Source organism: Lampetra fluviatilis, chromosome 2 (genome assembly GCF_964198595.1).
Source record: "Lampetra fluviatilis chromosome 2, kcLamFluv1.1, whole genome shotgun sequence".
NCBI classification, from domain to species: domain Eukaryota; kingdom Metazoa; phylum Chordata; class Hyperoartia; order Petromyzontiformes; family Petromyzontidae; genus Lampetra; species Lampetra fluviatilis.
Window position 1 is genome coordinate 26,574,740 of NC_136276.1, and position 20,293 is coordinate 26,595,032.

Below are 20,293 nucleotides of genomic sequence, written 5' to 3' on the forward strand. Positions count from 1 at the left end.
TCACACGCCCATCTAGGGTACGTGTTTCTGCTTCGTTCCCACTTTTTGCAATCCAGACCTCAGACCGGTCTCTTCTCAATGGAACAATTGGCTCTGTGAGCTCATACACTGCTCTGACATGCAAATCATCGTTCACCTTCTGAGCCACTCGGTCAGCCCAAAAGTCGTTACCTTTGCACTGCTCCTCACGTAACCAGGTGGGAGGGTTTGGAGGCATAGAGCGAGAGGCAGTGGACGGTGTTTCTGGAGAGACAGCTCGTTATTGGCAGAGAAAGGCCTTATGCCTTGGCGTAGTCAGTTGTCCTTCCCCCCGCACTTCCGATTAGCACGGTTGGCTATGTATGGTGCGAAAGAAGTTCAACATGCATACATACATACATGGATGACCAAGGGGATGGAATTCTGAACTGCATGGGGCAGGAGAGGTGGTGTGACCTCCCACAAATAGGATGTCGAGTCGAGTTTATTTGTCTAACCAGATGAGAACTCAAGAGACCGGGCGGGATAGTCTCATTTGCAAGATTGACGTGGGATGTCACTTGTGGAATTCATCAAGAGGGCTTGCTCTCTCTCTCAAGCATATTTGTTCAAGTAGGGCAGTAAAAAAACAATAGATGAGAGCAAATAGGTTTCCTAGAGCAAGACCTTTGATAATAAAAAAATGGATGAGGGTTATCTGGTGATTGATGAAAGTAGCGGTGGCAGTCATTTTTGGGGGAGAGGAAATTAGAATAAGGGTAAATGATTGGTATATGATGAGTGAGGTTGGATAGATCAGGCTGTCAAAAGATAATGCAACGAAAGGCAGGAGGACATTTACAATTCAATTTAATAATTTTCACTCATAATTTGGATTTTATTGCTAATTTCTGTAGCCGATACACAAATATAGAATGAGCACGTGTTCATAGTCATTCTCTACCAAGTTCCAGTAACGAGCATTGCAGTAGCAATGTCGACCACAGGGAGATTGGATATATCCAGTGATAGAAGAGCAATAGAGTGGAATGGCACATGTTGTCTTTTCATGTGGACGTGATGATTTAAAGACAATTTTTCATCTTACAGAGTGTAGTGAATATCTCTTAATATCGAACCATCCATACACTTAAAAGGATATTAACCGATGCTGTCCGTCTAGGACTGCAGTATCCCGACATGTGTTTGAAGCTTTATGAAGGGGGAACAAACATTTAAACAGGTTCAGGAGTTATCCAGTGACACCATTAAGGCATCACTGTGGCATTATCAGATAACGCCCGACTAACTTTAAGGGATGTTTTTTATTCTCTCATAAATTAAGCTTCAAACGCCTTAATTTTCGATGTAAAGCTTTCGTGACTGCAGGGATTCATCTTCTTGGTTCTTTCGGTAAAGTCACGTAGAAGGGAAATAATAAAATAATAAAAATAAAACATAATAAAATCACGACGTTTCAGCCACAACGCAAGCAGCCGTCCTCAGGTGTTCTTTACCGAAAGAACCAGGAAGACTTCAAACCCCTTCTCTGACAGCCCAAAACGCGAAGGGTAAGTATCTGCACAATAAGAATCCCTGGTATGTAGAGTTACATCTTCTTTTCACGGTTGAATCAGACCGACCTGCGTTATTGTTTGTGGTGCACGCCAAAGTCTTGTTTGCAATTCCTTATTTACGCTTAATTGTAACAATGGAGCAATCACCGTTGGCCAACAAGTTTCGAGATCATTGGAACCTCATTTGCCAATAAAAAATATGATAATTGTTTTTCTACCCTTCTATCTGGCAACAAAACTGACACCTTTTTTTACAAGGAGTCATGTTTGCATAGACCACAATACCGGCAGCCATAATGCAAACAAAAAACATAACTCTGATAATATATGCACTGTCCATGTGAGACTAGGCTTTAAGGAAAGCTGTCTCGGGTGTGGACCAATCAACTTCAAGGACAGTGCATATATTATCAGAGTTATGTTTTTTTTGTTTGCATTATGGCTGCAGGTATTGTGGTCTATGCAAACATGACTCCTTGTAAAAAAAGGCGTCAGTTTTGTTGCCAGATAGAAGGGTAAAAAACCTATTATCAAGTTTCGAGATGTAAAAGACAGTAATCTCTCGCAAAGTAAATGGCATGATTTTGACAAACGAAGGAAGGCCCCGTTCTGTGAATTCCATTAGAACTCTGAAGTACAAGATACGCGTCATTATGCTGAGCAAAGTTACAGAGCAAAGAAGCTGACGTGCGATTCAAACTGAATCTGAACTTGCACGGACACAGCCAAAGAAAGTACAACTTTAGATGGGTTAGCCATGCTCCGATGCAGACAGCCCATTTATGGCACTGGAATATATGAATGCCTTTCAGCTATACACTGTACGGTATTTTCTCCACTTAGTCAAATTATTTGTAAAGCGCTGCTCCCAAACAGGAACACAAAAAAAAACATTTTATCGGACTGTGATTGAACACACATTTGTAGAAGTAATCAACTACTCCCTTCTGTCTCTCGTCTGCCCCGGGAATCAAATGCTGTAGTCTGCGACAATAAACAAACAGCAGCCCTGCCTGCGAACATACACGGATGTTATTTTTTGTATTCTGCATACACAACAACAGGCAAATTTTACTAAGTTAATTACCATAATGTGACGGAGTATAACTACACAGAACTATATCTGCGCCTTCATCTCCTGGCCCACAGCTGCTACTGTGGCGAGATGTTAACTACCTCGCCTGGTATACAGGAGGTCGTGTGTTCGATCCTGACGCTGACGCCTGTTGTATATTTGGAGTTACATCTCTCTCTCTCTCCGTGGTCGCGTGGATTTTTCTCCGGGTCCTCCGGTTTATCCTTCCACACTTAGAAAACATGCGTTTAGAGCATTTGGCTAAGCCACTTCGTTAGGCAATACTTTTTGGCCATTTCGCTTCTAGAAAAAAGAGATATATAACCCAGTGGGCCTTACCTGCCAAATAAAAATTGCTTAATAGTTTAGTAAAAAAAAACTCCATTGCCCTGAACAATAGCTTTTTAAAGATCCCTGGTGGAGTTTGTTCAGTTTGGGGTAAGCGTTGTTAACCTCCTCCACAGCAGTTGTGGACGGTGGCAAGGCAGTATTACTAGAGCCCTACCAAGGTACGTACATTTCTGTGAAACTTTCCTTGAGGCAACCCAGCGCATGTAACAATTACGACAGATTATGCAAGATAGCAATTATTTACCAATGCCTACACACATGCAATGTCGTGTACGGCTAAGGTGCAGCCCTGCAAATTCCCTGCTCACGCCTCTGCCTCCACTACTAGAGGGAGCTCTGGAGAATTACTCTGGAGGGAATTATTACTGGAGTTCTGCTCTGCTGTATTCTGTTTTTTGTGAGCTGCTGCATATAGTGAGGCTTTAAACACAGTGCTCGAGTCTTAGTTTTCTGTGCCAAGCATTTCTCCAGATGCAATCTATCTAGGTCTACAAGGGATTGAATGTGCGCAACGAAAAAAAAACACAGGCAGCAGGCAAATTTACCGGATACAATCTATGCACAGCGAGTTGGGATTTCAAGTGTGGAAACATGCACAAGAAAGTACCGCGCATTCTCGAGATGCAATCTATTTCGGCGCACCAAGGCTTTAATAACGTGCTCCAAAATATACTGGCAAAGCACTGCACGTAGACCAGATGCAATCTATATAATGAAGGTTTAATAATATGTGCAACAAGACAGCAGCAAAGGCTCCACGCGTTCGCCAGAGAGTTCAGAGTCGACAACACCGTTCGTGGCTCGTTAATTTGGTTGTAATTACCCATTGATGGCATTTAATGGGCTTGCAATATATGGTCTGGGAGAGTCGATGGTGTAATGATCCAATTACTCACACAGGTGTGGAAAAAGTGAAGGAATGGAAATAAATTGTCAGCCTTGCAGGAAGGTCGTTGATGAAGGCAAAGCGGCTTGTGAATTATACACGTGTACCCGTGGATTCAAATGTGCACAACTTCAGAGTAGCAACTATAGCCCCTGGGTAAATAAAACTCGCCATCAAAATATATTATTGCAAAACATTAATATGTAGTTATATTAATCATCTGCCCACTGTTGGCTCGAGGACTCCTCAAGCTGTTTCCATATATCTTGGAGGTGCCGCCATGGCGAGATGTTAACTAACTCGCCTGGTATACAGGAGGTCGTGGGTTCGACCCCGACCCTGACGCCTGTATATTTGGAGTTTGCGTGTTCTCCCCGTGGTCACGTTATTAATTTATTTTCAGTTTACAATGAAGATACAAACATAATTAATTGTATGCACCCGCGATTCCTGATGTCAGTGACAAAGCTACCCCCCCGCCTCCCCCCCAAATATAGAAATCAAACTCTTTGGTGGTTTGATGGGACCCAAGGTGCCAAGGCAGAGGCAAGCTCGAATACAGCAGCAACAACAACAACAAATACCCAACGGAATGACAACAGATTGATGGCTAACTGATGAGACTTGGAAAAGTGGAAAGTGGTCCATGGAGAGAGACTTTGTTTTTATTTAAACAATTGCTCTTGGGAACCGTTAATCTGTATGGCCTACTCGGAAGATTAAATCTTATTTGCATTAAAAAATGTAACAAACCCTGTTAACCTACAACAGTAATTCATTGTACTTGCAGTGCTTGTTGTGTGCAGATTGAGAATAAAGTTTGTGCAATTTATGGAGTCGTTTTTTTTAAAATCCCATTTGGGGATCACAGATTTAAATCCACAGGGTTTTGTGGTGCTCGCTCGCGGATATACTAACCCTCGTTAGCCCCCTTGCATAGCCCCCCCCTCCTGCATAGCCCCCCTGCAACCCCCCCCCTCCTGCATAGCCCTCCCCCCACCACCCCTGCACAGGCAGCTGGCAAGGCAGTGTTTGCTGTGCGTGGGGTGGAGACTTGGAAGACCCGGCACGAACGCTGCCATAAATGAAATAGGTTGGCAATAAATTTACGTGTTTTAATTAACGCACAAAAACGCAAGAGAGTGTTTCATGGGGCTAAGTCCCGTTAGTCTAAGCCATCCGCCCACTAGAAGAAGCTTGGAAAAGTAAAACGCGTCGTTAATTAGCCTCGGGAAATTATTGTCCATAGATCGTTAATAAATCCAAATTGGCAAAGTGCGCTGCATTGATTACGTGTGTATGAAATTAAATCTCGCCGTGTGAATGTGGCATCTTAACCACGGTGTTGTATTCATATCATGTTCATTATGAGAGCATTTATGAACTAATAAAAACATAATCCACTTATTGGAAATCATTGCGAGGTTATTTAAAAATAAGAATATGGACGACTCATTGTAATTGGTTTATTTGAAAAACTCGAGGGATATTTGGTAGAATTTCATTAACAAATACAGACTAAAAGTTATCAAGAGCTTCGCTTTCTACAGCTTAAACTGCCCAATAATAATAATGAAAAGAAAAATCAGGTAACATGAAACAACCGACTCACAAAAGAAAATAAATGCTGCAATAACTTGCATTTTTCAAATTCAACAATATTAATTACCCAATTGCTCATGCTCACATTTTGCCGTCGTCGCGCTCGACCTGTCGATCAACTCCAGTAATTCACAATCGATAAACAGCCACGGCCGTAGCCAGAGTAATGTGCTCATGATTATAATGCTGCAAGCAACACATGGTGTGGCCAGCATCATTTCTTTCTGTCAGTGTAAACATTAGGAATGTAGCAATTTACCTCCCCCAGCAAGTCGATGAATTGTCAAGGTTCTCGGTTGCAATTTGACTCGAGAATCCATTATTTTTAGTCTCGTTTATAACGTTTCCCATTTGCACAGGTTGTTATCCTCTCTGTAACCCTGTATGTAACACTGGTAGATCTAATGCATATCATTTTCTCACGCATATTATTCAATGCTCGTATCTTGAGCGTAAAAATAGGTTTGCATAACGTCCTGTGAAGGGTCATTGTCCGAAACGTCGCCTATTACTTAATTTGCATTTTTTCAAAATCCGTGTTATTTTTTCTATCATAATCATAAATATTGACGACTGTGTTGAGGTTTGTTTTGTTGTATGCACCATTGCCAACGCAACATCAGCAGGTAATTGTTTACCTTTGACAGATGCACTCGATATCGAGAACACATACACACACAAATTAGGCATCCACCCACAGCACATATTGTACCGTATGACCCACACGCGAACAGTTCTACTTTGAGAATATTCCGTCTAATCCGCGAGCTTACAGCCTCAACGAACACCCTTGGTTTCGGACAGAACCCTGGATTAGCAGAAGAGTACTTATTGAGTAAATTTGGGTATATCAATAATGCAATTAATAATTTATCTGTGGCACTGCACATACATTGGCTTTCGTGGATTTGCAGTTACTCTCTACTCTTCGCCACTCTCTCGATTTGACGTTAAATTTAAAATATATATTTTACAATGTGTTCACAAATGGTTTCAACCATGTGTAATGTGGGCGTAAACGGCTTTGCGGATGTGACGTCATGGGGGGAGGAGTTAGGTCACGTGAGAGAGAGGGGTGAGGTCTTAAGGGAGAGATACCGGAAGAGACGGGGGAGTGTGGGAGACAGAGTTAGAGTGAGGTCACGCAGGGCGGAGGTCGAGGAGTGGCGAGATCGCCACATACACGGAGGGTAAGACTTGGCACCGTCGGCCAGCGGTGACCAAGCACGGAGGGACGACGGGCAGCGGTGGAGCTGCAGTGAGGGCAGCGGTGGAGCTGCAGTGAGGGCAGCCGGAGGACTGCACAGGGGATCTGCAGCGGAGCTGCAGAGGTGTGGAGGCTACGGGAGCGAGAGCAGCTATGGAGCTGCCAAGGGGAGAGCTCTGAGCGAGGGCCGTGCGGGAGAAGTGTAAGAACCCGAATAAAGGACGACGGAGACAGAACCAGGATCGAGTCCCTTATTACACATTTGTAAAGAAGCATTTCAGTTTGAGCAAAGATTGATGTAGCCTTAACATACTGTTGGGGCAAGCGCTGTTAGCGAGCACCTATTAAGGCCGGCACGGCACACGAGGCGTTGGGTGGCCAGCACCACGCCCGACCGCCTTTGTCTCCCCAGTGCTGATGTTTTTACACACCACACCAGGTACTCATTTGAGGCCGAGTCGACCTAGGGGAGGCCCAGGACTGTTTCAGGTAATCGTCACTGGTATTGGCTGCGAGTGGAAATTGTACTTGGATCACTGGGTTCAGAGCAACACGCTAACCGCTGCACTACTACTAAGACAACAAAAACAAAGACAAAGATCCCCCGTATAGCCTGAACAGACTGTTGGGGCAAATGCTAATAGCGAGCACCTATGAAGGCCGGCATGGCAAAAGAGGGGGTGAGTGGCCAGCACCCCGCCCGACCGCCTTTGTATCCCTAGTGGCGATGTTTACACACCGCACCTGCTACTCATTTGAGGCTGAGCCGACCTTGAGGAGGCCCAGAACCGGTTCAGATAATCGTCACTGGTGTTTGACTTGAGCGGGAATCGAACTCGGGTCGTCAGGTTCATACCGCAGCGCGCTAAACTCTACACGCCCGCTCCCCACACTACTACTACTACAACAACACCCACACATGTTGGTAGTGTGAAGATTTGATCGTACGAATTTAATCGATATATCGGCGATCTATTAGAGACGTTCCTTGTATGGAGTCTTGAGAGTGCCAGGTGTCAACGAGCATCTCAGCTATCATTGTTGCCAATGCTCACATGACGTGTAGTTGAAGGATCACTCTAGCTCCTCATGCCAAAAAACACATTGTCCTGCGGAGGGAGCTGGTAGGAACGTTGGGTTGCTCGGTCAATGGCCAGGGTCAACGGCGGCGTGGTGTATTCCGCAAATATGCCCGACTGAGAGGGCGGGCACAAGCCGGCGTGAGTAGGTTAAACGTTGAGTTATTTAACAGCACCACGGGGTGACCAGCCCCTCCCCACCCAGCCGCACCCCTCCCCACCCTCTCCACCCAGCCCCTCCACTCCCCACCCAGCCCCTCCCCATCCTCCCCTCCCCACCTAGCCCCTCCCTCCCCACTCAGCCCCTCCCTGCACGACGGACGGACACAATAATCCCCTGTGGGCTGGTGTAACCAGGAGGTTCCTACCAGTATAAGTAAACGTGTAGTGTACAGCATATCAGGAATATCTTGCCAACCAATGCAACCACAACCGTTCCACACTGCAGTCGAATTATAATTCTTTCGTAATGATTGATACCTCTAGAGGGGGCTCTGTAGGGGTCCTTCTTGTGGAGGCACTGTCAGTAGCAGTGGTGTCAGCAAGCAATTGCAGGGTTGCTCCTTTATGTATATATGACCTAAACGGGCACCAGTATCTTTTTGAACAGACCGCAGCAAACACATCTCACGTTGTAACTGTTAGTCTCACGCATGCTGCTGTAGGCTGTTGTTGCCTTTAAACCACACTGAACCGCACAAGCGCGGATACAGGATTTCATTAAGAGACCAAATAACAGATTTATGAACGGATGTTTGTGGGCAGTTGCTCATATTCATCACATGCCCGAGCTCAGGAGGCGGGCTTGGGTCAGTAGTTTGGACTTGCGCAAGTACCCCGGGGCTAATGGGTCGCTTCCTGCCCGCTCAAAGCGCTTGCAGACACGGCCGCTCCAGCCACGTGGTTCGCATCTCGCCGCCGCGTATTGCCTCACGCTGGGAGAATTCGCTTCCACACGCAACGCGCGCATGCACGCACGCGCGTAGCATTGTTTCTGTGAGTCTCTTAAAAAAAAGAATTAATTCAACATCTGCGCTTAGCCAATTGGGAGGGTCGTGTTGGGGTTTGGATCAAGTGCGGGCTGACTCCCACTACTTCTCAAGAGGTCTGGCAAAGCATACGGCAATGTACCCTCCTCTAGAGGGTCTCCCTAAACGGACCTCTGGAGGGCCTCTCGGGAGATCCGTTTAGTGGAGACGTTTCCGGCAGCAGTGGTGTAGGCAGGCAATTTCAGGGCTGCACCTTTACCCGCGGTGGCGAGATGTTAACTACCTCGCCTGGTATACAGGAGGTCGTGGGTTCGAGCGGAACAGGATGCCTGTAGATTTGGAGTTTGAGTGTTCTACACGTGGTCGCGTGGAATTTTTCTCCGAGTCCTCTGGTTTCTCCCTCTACGTTCATAAACGTGTGTTTAGAGTATTTGGCTGCTAGAAATGTCCACACGGCAAGCCACTCCGTTGGGCTATCATTTGTGGCCAGGTCGCTTCTGAAAAAGAGCTACATAGCTCAGTGGGCCTTACCTCTTAAAAAAAGAAAACAATTTTAGAAAGAAGCGACAGGCTCCAGTCCAAAATTCTGGACTGCTCAAATCATTGAACACCACCCCACCTCCCCAGTGGGTCCTAAACATCGTACTGTATCTGCCTTGTGTATAAACATTACATTCAACCAGTCCTCGTTGTTTTTTGGCCAGCATTTGAGAGCCAGGGTCATGACTTGCAACAGTGACAGTAAATCATGTTTAAATAGAGAGGCTCATGAGCCAGTGTGCAATTTGTCCTTCATCAATACTGGTCTTAATGGGAAACACATTCAATTGCCTTGCCTCTGTATGTAGTTCCACAGTTTTGTTTGTGTATTGTAATTTTAATGGATGACTTTGTTTTTTTTCGGGGGGGGGGTGGGTTCTTGAATTGTTGGGGTGATATAGTTAGACTCTGTGAGATGCCTGACCATCACACACACTCGATGTTTGTGAATAGTAATTATATTAATAGTCTGTATACCCATAATGCAGTAGTTGCTGCATTCCTGAATAACACCGTGTTGTGGAAAAATCGCGTTATAATAAATAATATATCATGTAGGGGTAAAGCATAGTCTGCGATAACAACTTGAGATGCGTACGCAGGCTGAACAAAGACCGAGGCGCGTGGGTAACGTCTCGAAGCATCCAGCAGCATCCCACTGCCTTGTGTGATGCTACGCCGGGGCAGCTGTATGAACACTTATTCCAACTCGCGCGAAGTAGTCCCGTTCACTCAATCGCGTTATATCCAATTTTCATCCGCGTTATACAAATTTTTCTCCTTAATACATTCATCGCGTTATATCCAATTCCTAAGGGATTCGATGGATTGTCATGATTTCAGGCCCAAAGTTCATTAGACTCAAATCCTGTTTTCTCTAATTCGTCTCGTTTGTATTATCCATCTTGTACGACACCTCTAGTTATAATCACCGTCGGTAGTGTAATACAGCGATGTACGGTTTCCCTCTGATGTGTACTATACAGTATACGCACCTCTCAGGATTTAGTAAAAAAAATAAAGCGCAATTCAATTTTAAGGGGCATTGACAGATCACTCCGAGATGACACCTCACCGCGGTCACCTCAAATGACCCAGGAGGCTATAATTAGCTCATGCTGCTGCTACTGCGCAGCGAAAGTGAAAGATGAAGAAGACAGATGCACTTTAGACTGGGAACACTTCCTATCTGTGAAGACAGTCTATTAAATTATTAAACATTTTATTTATGTTGCCAGGTAAGGCCCACTCACCTATATAGCTCTATTTCAGAAGTGACCTGGCTATCATAAATGATAGCTCAACGAAGTGGCTTATCATCACGTGGAAATGTATGGCAGCCGAATACTCTAAACGCGTGTCTCTAAACGTGGAGGGGAAAAACCGGAGGAGCCAGAGAAAAATCCACGCGACCACGAGGAAAGAGACATGCAAACTCCAAATATACAGCAGGCGTTATTGTCGGGATCGAACCCATGCCCTCCAGGATACCAGGCGAGGGGCAGTGAGAATCTCGCCAGCATCGACGCAGGTCACAGAAGTGTACATCTCGTGGGCTGACATGTCTTGTAGCCCACATGGGTCATTAAAATGACTAATATCGACTACTAGTTAATGCGGAGTGTTATGTTGGCAAATGAACTCGGGTCATCGTCGCAGCGGCTTTTGGCTATCCATCGAACAAAGACGGTCACTGCATTGCGTGCGTTCAGATGCGCTTCTGCGGCCGTCTGGAACGCTCTTCCTTCCGAGATTCCGAACCCACTGGAGCTAAGCACTTTTAAATCATCTAGATTGAAAACTAATTTCTTTATAACTGCTTTTTGTGTTTAATTTGTTGTCCTTTCCCCGGACTTCCGATTAGGATGGTTGGCTACGTATAGTGCGAATAAAGTTCAATATACATACATATGAGATCAGCAAGAGTCAAAGTAGTTGATTAGTTGTACGATAAAGGCAGTCTGCATTGGCAAGAACATGTGTCATACAGCATGCTATAACGCCTGTGTGTTACACGTCATGCTCTCTAGACGAGCATCATTGACAATAAATAAATAACAGGCAGGAGGTTTAACTTTTCATGCAAAATTTCAGTCCATCAGCCTATGGGCCTTCCAGACCAATGCTTTCCCACAGCACTTGGTCAACCAGGCAACTTATGGAGCGATGTTGACACCATTTGTTTCACCAGCAGAGTCAAGCTTGTTAAATAACTGCTGCCAGATGTTATTCAAACGAGGACTCGTGTTTTAGTAAAGCCTACTGCTGTGAAAGGTTGATTTATATGACGATTCATATTGATATATGCTAATTCACATGATAGGGTTATCCATGACAAAATCGTGACAAGCACGGAGCCACCCATCAAAGTGGGGAATACTCCCACAGAGAGAACACAAAGTAACAACTGTGCATCCAATGTCTCGGCAAATGGGCCTCTTAACGCACCTAGCATTACGCGTTCGGCGACTTTATTGAGTTACTCGTTTTGTTTGTTGTCCTTCCCTGCACTTCCGATGGGCACGGTTGGCTACGTACGGTGCGAAAACGTTTTAACATTAATACATACATCATAACGGTGTGGGTCTATATACCAGGGCATATTAAGACCGAACACAATTTTAAGTTCAAAACGCCACAATGATTCTAGATTTGAAGCTTTCGTGACTGCAAGGATTCATACTCTTAGGTTTTTTCGGTAAAGTCACGTAGGTAAAAAATACTAATAGAAATAAAATAACAATAAATGAAAATAATTCAATTAAATCACGACGTTTTGGAGGCAACACAAGTTTCCGTCTTCAGGTGGGACCGTCACAGACACATTTACTGTATCAAGTGACTGTGACGGTCCCACCTGAAGACGGAGACTTGTGTTGCCTCCGAAACGTCATGATTTAATCTAGTTATTTTCATTTGTTTTTTTATTTTAATTTTTTACCTACGTGCCTTTACCGAAAAAACCTAAGAGTACGCCACAATGAGACAAGCAGATTAAAGGTGGGGGGGGGGAGTTCCTTTCCTTAGATGGGCATCGAAAGATCAACATTGGGATGTCGGTGTTGCTGACGTTTACGATCAAGCACACGGTGATTGTTCTCAGCTAGCTGCCCCGATCTGCTATCGGGGTTCACTGCGGATTGTTCGGCCCAATGTCAGACGCTCCACGTGCTAGAGCGAACCGTCAGCACAACCCGTAAGCACCGCGGAGAGCTGTCCAGCAGGACAACCATGAATGCGTGCGGAGTCTGTGGACAGGAGCAGAAACCGGTTCCACCTAAGGTAGCGCGATACTTTCGCCTTACCGATTTATTTATACAGCTGATACGAGCATATTGTTTTAGAAGCCACGCATTTCACATGGCTACAGCATAATTCACTGTAATTGGCCACGTAAATACACTGAAACCGCTCACGTTATGCCACGTTAGTTGGTACCAACAAGTGCAATATCTGTTCTAGATTTGAAGCTTTCGTGACTGCAAGGATTCATACTCTTAGTTATTTCGGTAAAGTCACGTAGGTAAAAAGTGAAAATTAAAATGAATAAAAAAGAATAAAATCACGACGTTTCAATATCTGGTCTGGGCTTATGGACGAACGGTAGTACAAGTTTTACGAGACACCCACTCTACGTATGTACGTTGAATTTCTTTCGCACCGTACATAGCCAACCGTGCTCATGGGGAAGTGCGGAGGAAGGACAACAAACTAAACGCAAAGGGCAGTTATAAATAAATCCCCAAAATTGTTGTAGGATATAGTAGAGTTGTGAAATTGTACGACACTCTGAATTTTGATTTAAAGCTTTCGTGACTGCATAGATTCATATTCTTTGTTCTTTCAGTCGAAACGTCGTGAGAACTTTATTGTTTTATATTTTTATTATTTTATTATTTCCCTTCTACGTGACTTTACCGAAAGAACCAAGAATATGACAACACTCTGGTCAAGGCTTTTCCTCGTGTAACATGTCCACGTTTTAAGGTGTGCAGGTCAGACAGCACTGTGTGTAGGTGTCACGTGGGCTTTTCACTGCAGGTTTGACGCTTTCAAAATATTAAATGTGCAGTCATACATACGGGAAAAAACAATTCTTAGTAAAGGTAAAACGATGCGACTGGAATATGTTTACATTTTTCAACAAAGCGATGATGGACAAAACGATAGTGGCGGCCAAGAGAGGTAGACTGCCCCAAAAGACATCCCCCGTGAAAGTGAGCGATCAAGTCAGCTGTTGAGCCAAAACTAGACCACCTGATGAAGGACGCTTGTGTTGCGCCCGAAACGTCGCGCTATATTTTTATTGTATACCTACGTGACTTTACCGAAAGAACCAAAGAATAGCACGTGAGCACAAGCTAGATCAGTCGTTGCATCACGGCAGCTCTAATGGATGGCGATGTATTGGGGTGGTTGTCATCCAGCAGTGCGTAGATCGTGGCTAACGATGAAGATGATACTGAGCAGAGACTGGATCGTCAGGCTACAGTGAAACCACAGGTAGTTCGTGGTTTACTTTTTTTCTTCTGATGACGATTGCTTGTGTTGCGATCGAAACGTCGTGATATTTTTCGTTCTTTTTTATACCATTTTATTTTCATTTCAATTTGTATTATTTCATTGTTATAATTTTTTTCTATCTACGTGACTTTACCGAAACAACCATGGAATATTATTGGTTCTTTCGGTAAAGTCACGTAGAAGGGAAACAATAAAAGAATACAAATATAAAACAATAAAATTATCACGACGTTTCGACTGCAACACAAGCAATATATTTTTATTATTTAATTATTTCCCTTCTACGTGACTTTATCGAAAGCACGAAGAATATGAATCCCTGCAGTCACGAAAGCTTTAAATCAAAACCATAGAATAGTTCATGGTTGTATTTAGAAACAAAACATTTTTTTTTTAATAAGTAGTTCTACATGCCCAATAGAACGATGCTAGACACATTGGCTATTGTATCAGAGAGGTTCGAATGGGCGAAACCCTGGTCCTGTAGAAATGTGTCTAATTCTGTAAAGTAGCAAGATAGTAGAGTGGGTTGTAGATATCAGACGTGCTCCTCTGGGTCTCTTGTGCTCGCAGCAGCGTCCAAGATCAGGAATCATTTGAACCTGAATCGGACTTGAACTTTGACTGCAGGCACACACTTGCATAATCAATCCGCCTCTGATTATTTCAATGTGAGAGAGCCTCAATTCTGTGTAAGAGCCTATTGAAATATACATTGTGGATTCCACAAAGGTAACATCACAACCGTAATTGTAGAGTGGAAATAACGATTGTAAAAACGCTTTAAAAAACTGCACTGAGTTTATGTTATGGGAGCCATCTAAACACCAGCATTATTATCGGATTACAATTATTATTCTGATTGTGGGGTATTCAATTATCTTAATCGTTAACACCAATGTCACAACATGCACAGATCACTACAGTATTTCTAGGCATTGTCTGTGAAACAATTAAAAGAACATTATACTGTCACTGTTATGATTTATATGTAATTGGAAGCATACTTTTAAAACGTGTTTTTATTTTAAAATCTACTTGCATCTAACATACCCCAATATTATTTTTATATTCTTTATTTAATACACATTTGGTATGTATATATATACCGTTCAGTTTAATGTGTTATGAGCTGCGTCGTCTCTGTGAGCATATAGAAGTCATCTAAGACTTATCATCTGATTCGCTTGAGTTTACTGGTTAATAACGGTCCAAATTGTAGAAAAATACCCGAACATTTCTAAAATGTAATATATATTATATAGCAAGCATCGCCTTTCCTACTCCAAAAACTTGGCAGGACCCTCCTGAAAGGAAGCCATGAGATTGAGTGAAGCTAAGTTTTGCCTCCAGTCACGCAGCGCAATTGTCGGTGATTTTTTGTTGTTTTTACGTTGGATATTGGTAATGACCTCGGCCCGCAATAGCCAGGACTTGCGAATGCTTTCATGGGACAGTTGACACCCAAATCAAAGGAGACTGAACTATTCGATAACACCACGTGACTGCACCAAGGCGTGGATAGAATTCAAAGCGTAAAATTGCGAGGTACATTTTTGCTCTTTAACCAATACAATGCCTGTTGTGGCACGATGTTCCCTTGGCAAGAGAGACAATAAAGAATGCAAGCGCCACGTTAACAACTAAAATTATAGATGCACACTATGGTCCCTTCAAAAATGTAAATTGCAACATAAAACACAAAAATCTATATTTGTGACTACAACTGCGTATGTGATGTCATATTTTACAAGATTTGGTGTCGCCCTGCTGCAGGAATGACACAAGCAGCCTTAGAAATTAAACCGTGGATCCTGCGCAAATGGCATCAGAAACGATCGTGCCAAGGGCCTTGGCCATATCGCATCCGCCACGGGACTTGGAATACAGCAGCAGAATGGCGATGGTAATAATGCTCGTGATTTATAACACACGCACACTTTGCGCAGCGAGTCGCTAACGTGAGTCCGTATCGCTAACGTGAGTCTATGTGGCAGATACAAGCCAGTTTAGTTTAATAAATAGTTTGGACACAAGCCATAGTCGTTATTTTAAATATAAAAAAAAAAATACTTGAATATTTGTTGATATTCTCTCTAAGTATTTTTTGCTACATTTTAGTAAATTAATACATTTTTATGTTTAAAGAGTTATCGTATCAAATGTGTCCTGACGATATTTAACACTTTTGTAATTGATGTGGATTTCCATTAAATTACATTGCTATCTTGCACACGACTGAAGTGCTTTTTTTGTTAAATAATTGTAAATGTTGTGCATTCATTTTCCCCTGTATTGATGGAAACCTATTTACATTGCATGTAAAACCAGCTCCGTCTGAGAAGAGATGAAAACTGCGCTCCTGGGGCTTTCGCTCAGCAAAATGCAGTAACTCTCAGTTGATTTATTGGGTTTAATGTCACCCTAACGATCCATAACCTGCACAACAGGTGGACAACATTTTACAATTGCGTCCAATCGAGAAACTTCTCATTTATACATCGGGGCAATGAAAGGATGTGGTGGCATTGCCGGGAATACAGCATTGTCTAAGAAGCAACAGCTTGCTCCATCCAGGCATTGCTCTGAGAGCCAATATCCGCCTTGTCGCGTTCGTCCCACCTTAATGCCACTGCATTAAAATCCTCTAAATAGTACAGCACTCTAGCAATAATTGATTTGTGTATATAAAAAAAATATTACGATGTTGCATATCAAATTATTCCACGGCGCAAGGTGCAGTGAAGTCCTCCAAGGATTAATAAATACCGATACTGTCGGATACCATCCTCAAATATACTGTAGTCAGTCTATGTCTTGCGTTCATGCGAATGGGAATGATAAAGCCACGTATTTGTGCTTTTCCCTTTGGCGAGTCTGAGAACAGCGACAAACTGTCAAACATGCTAATTTCCTCTTGAATCAGCATTGTTGTATATTATAAACACCTGTTTTAAATAATAAATAGCATTATCTATCGGAATTAATCAAATGTATATATACTGCAACCTATAAACTGTATTGATTTTCATGCAAGACTAATAATACATAGCGGGTGCTTTATGAACAAGATATATACACCAAGTACTGCCCGTTTAACTCTGGTAACATTCGTTTGAATTTGCACACCAGCACTAAATTATTAAAAAGGCTGACACGCGCTCACGAACTCGGCATCTTTTCCAATAGAAATATCATTTGGCCAATTTGCAAACAAAGACATGCCTGTGCCGAGTGTAAGTTGCTGCCCTTTGTCTGGAACAATGCACAAGGATCGCTGGTGCGTATTGCACAGACACTGGCATCGCCACCGCCACATTTTCAATCAAATAAACGCACACGACACATTCTGATGGACAAACCGCCCCCATGAACTGTCAAAGGCGATCATCATGCTAATGAACACACATCGATTACACACAAAGCATGCTTTTGATACCGATAGCACGGTATGTCTAAACGCCGGTCACGAAACACAAAACATGCGCAGTGCACACACACACACCCTCGCAAGCTTCATCAGTTGGCCGACCTTATTTCGAAACGCAGAGACAAAGCGGGCAGCCTCTTCGCGTAAACTTGCGACGGAAACAAGACGCCGATTAATTCGCCATCGGGTCGTGTGCGTTGACGACATTTGGGGGCATCGTTCGCATCGCCCCGAGTCGCGACTTGTTAAGCGCAACAAAAGCGCAGCGCCGGCAGATCAGATCCCTCGGCTGTTTCGCATTCCTATGCGCGGTGCCGGTCGCGCCAATCCGCGCAGGAACAATGGACATCACCAGCACCGCCGCCGCGCGCCCCCTCCCCGACCCCCGACACAATCTTCCGATGCAGATGGATATTGGCGATCTCGTTTTACCTTCGCTCGTGCGTTCCCTCCGGTCTGTCCGCCGTTGTGCGCACGCGGAAGGGAGCAATCATCCCGCGGATGGAGGGAGCCCACGAAAAGGACCCGCGGTATAATCCAAACTCCGACGCGGCGCATTGTTCGGAACAAAAGGGGACGTCCCGTCCGCCTCTTTGTCCCTCGTATCAGCAGACTCCGCGACATCTCATTGGACGCACGCCCCTCCACGGGAGTAAACAATCGGAGGGGGCCGACACTTTTGTCGGCAAAGTCGACTTTCGACAGCGGCGGCAACGGCGGCGGCAGAAGAAGACGAACACCGTTAATTAGCGTGGCGCTTGTTGGGGGGGGGGGAAGAGAACGAGTTAGGCGATTCTAATTGGATTCGCGCCTGGCGAGCCGGCGGGGAGCGACGTCCCCAATCTCCAGCGGGAGCAGCAGCAGCAGCGTGCGCGTGACTCACAGACAAGTGCGGCGGCCACGGGCAAGCTACGGCAGTAGTCGCGTTGTTAAGAGCAGTCACCGGTTTCTTTTGTCTTCATGTGCAGCGCGCTGCATGCCGGACTCCCCTCCTCCTCCTTCTCCCCCCCCCCACTCCTTGTTTCCCTCCATCCATCCGTCCCTGCCTCCTCCATCCCGCGAACACCGTCGAGCCGCGCCAATCGCTCACGGCCCCAGGAAGAAGAGAAAAACAACTTATCTCGTGGCAGCGAGCAACGGGCACGTGTTGGGCGGGGGTGTAGTCATTGTCAACGCGGCCACACCTTGAGACGCACCTGCCCCGTGCTCCCTGCGAAGACGGACACTGCCCCCCCTACCAACGTGCCTTCCTTGCTCGTTATCACCGCAGCGGCGTGGCAGCGTGACAGTCATACTCCGCTCACTCATTCGGAATTTGCGGATGAATTTCACGGTTTGATTTTCAGCCGGGGCTGTGCTGAGCGTGGTGGGGGTAGTGGTGGCGGGGGTGGTGGGGGGGGGGCTGAGCTCCGGAAAATGTTCTCGCTACTTAGGGGGAGACGGGCGAGGTGGTGCTTCAGACTGAGGGGGGGGGGGTCTCTGGAAGACCTTCCACGACAAATGAAGCCCTTGATGAATCAATCATCGGACACACGTTGTTACATAACGCATGTTCATAGCTTTACAAGCTATATACAACAAAGCAGCACGTTGGCACGCGTTCGTGTAGTGTTGAGATATGCATCTTCTATAATGATCATTGAAAGCGTGCCTCTTGTCAATCCACTGCTGGACGAAGCCCCCCCCCACCCCCCCTCATACCGCCTTGGTCACGGGGGATTCTATTCCACGGCCATACTTCACCACCCCTGGTCAGTGAAGGGGTTGATGGAGCAAGGGCGGAGGCGATGCGAGGTGAGTTCAGAGCAAGTGCAGATATCATTCGCGGTTGATGTTAGCCGGGGCCGGGAGTCGAGCTCAGGTGGTGTGGGTCAAGTGTCCAGCCCCGGTACAAATAAACAGCGCTCAGGTCGACAGCTCGGCAGGTTGTTGTTGTTGGGGACCGCTGGAGTAAAGCCCATTGCGGCGAAATCGTGGATATTTCACGCTCTGATTTCCTTGTTTGTGTAATTTTGACGACGACATTATATCCTCGTGTCAATGGAATATTCCTGTCGAAATGCGAGTAGCTGTGCTGTATTTGCGTGTATGTTTTTTTTCATATTCTAAATCAACGTTAACATCCATGCCTATTAAGATATCAATGTGCAGTATATACTAATGCACACACACACATCGTTTTTTATACAATGTATACCGACTTTAGAGTGAGAATAAACGGGAATCGAATTACTTGCTTCACTGGTCATGGGGATCATGTCATGTTAAGTGTTTAGCACAAGGTTTAAAGCAATTAAACTTTAGGTTCACCGAACCCAGACAATTAAACCATTCCATCTACAGACCATGATGATATTTTATGGCCCAATTCGACAATAGGTACCTTTCAGGATTATTCTTGTTATAATTACGAACTTGACCGAATTGTACCAAATTTCTGCTTCATATTTCGATACAACACGGTACAAAATCGCAGCTCCGACAGTCAGATATCCGCCCTGACCAAGTAACCGACCACACCCAGATCAATGCAGTCGTTAGACCACAGTGTAACTGTGTGTCTGGGGAAAGGCAGTGAAATAGTGATCACGCTGCGCTAAGAAACCGGGTTACCTGGGTTCGCTCACAACTCAGGGCCAACATCAGTGACGATTATCTGAATCGGTTCCTGGACGTCCCATAAGTCCACTCAGCCTAAATGAGTACCTGGTGCGACAGGGAGACAAAGGCGGCCGGGAGTGGCTCCTGGGCACCCACCCCCTCGTGTGGTGTGCTGGCCTTCATCGGTGCTCGCTGGCAGCACTTGCCCCAACAGTCTGTTAACACACTTTGTCTGTGTGTTTACAAATCCATCAATTCAACACAGCAATGTATGATTTGTCTCCCATACGTTCGCTTCTCAAGCACAACGAATGATTTCCCCACGTTTAAAGCGGCTGTATTCAGTCACATAGTTGTGCACGCTTTATGGATGTTCAAATACCTAACCTTTTCATGTATGCGCCTGTGCCTTTAGTCGGCAGCGAGCCAAATTTGGCAACGTTATGCGGTATAAAGTAATGGTTTGCGTATGCA

General features: G+C 44.9%; 1 protein-coding gene across 1 annotated transcript in view; it reads right to left on the reverse strand.

Moving 5' to 3' along the window:
* Positions 1-17,913, reverse strand: part of LOC144944675 (neurensin-1-like) — a 286,366-nt gene extending 268,453 nt beyond the window's left edge. Inside the window, exon 1 of the mRNA XM_078873038.1 lies at positions 17,651-17,913. The gene's annotated coding sequence lies outside the window, so the exon portion shown is untranslated. The remainder of the gene's footprint in view (positions 1-17,650) is intronic.
* Positions 17,914-20,293: the final 2,380 nt, after the last annotated feature.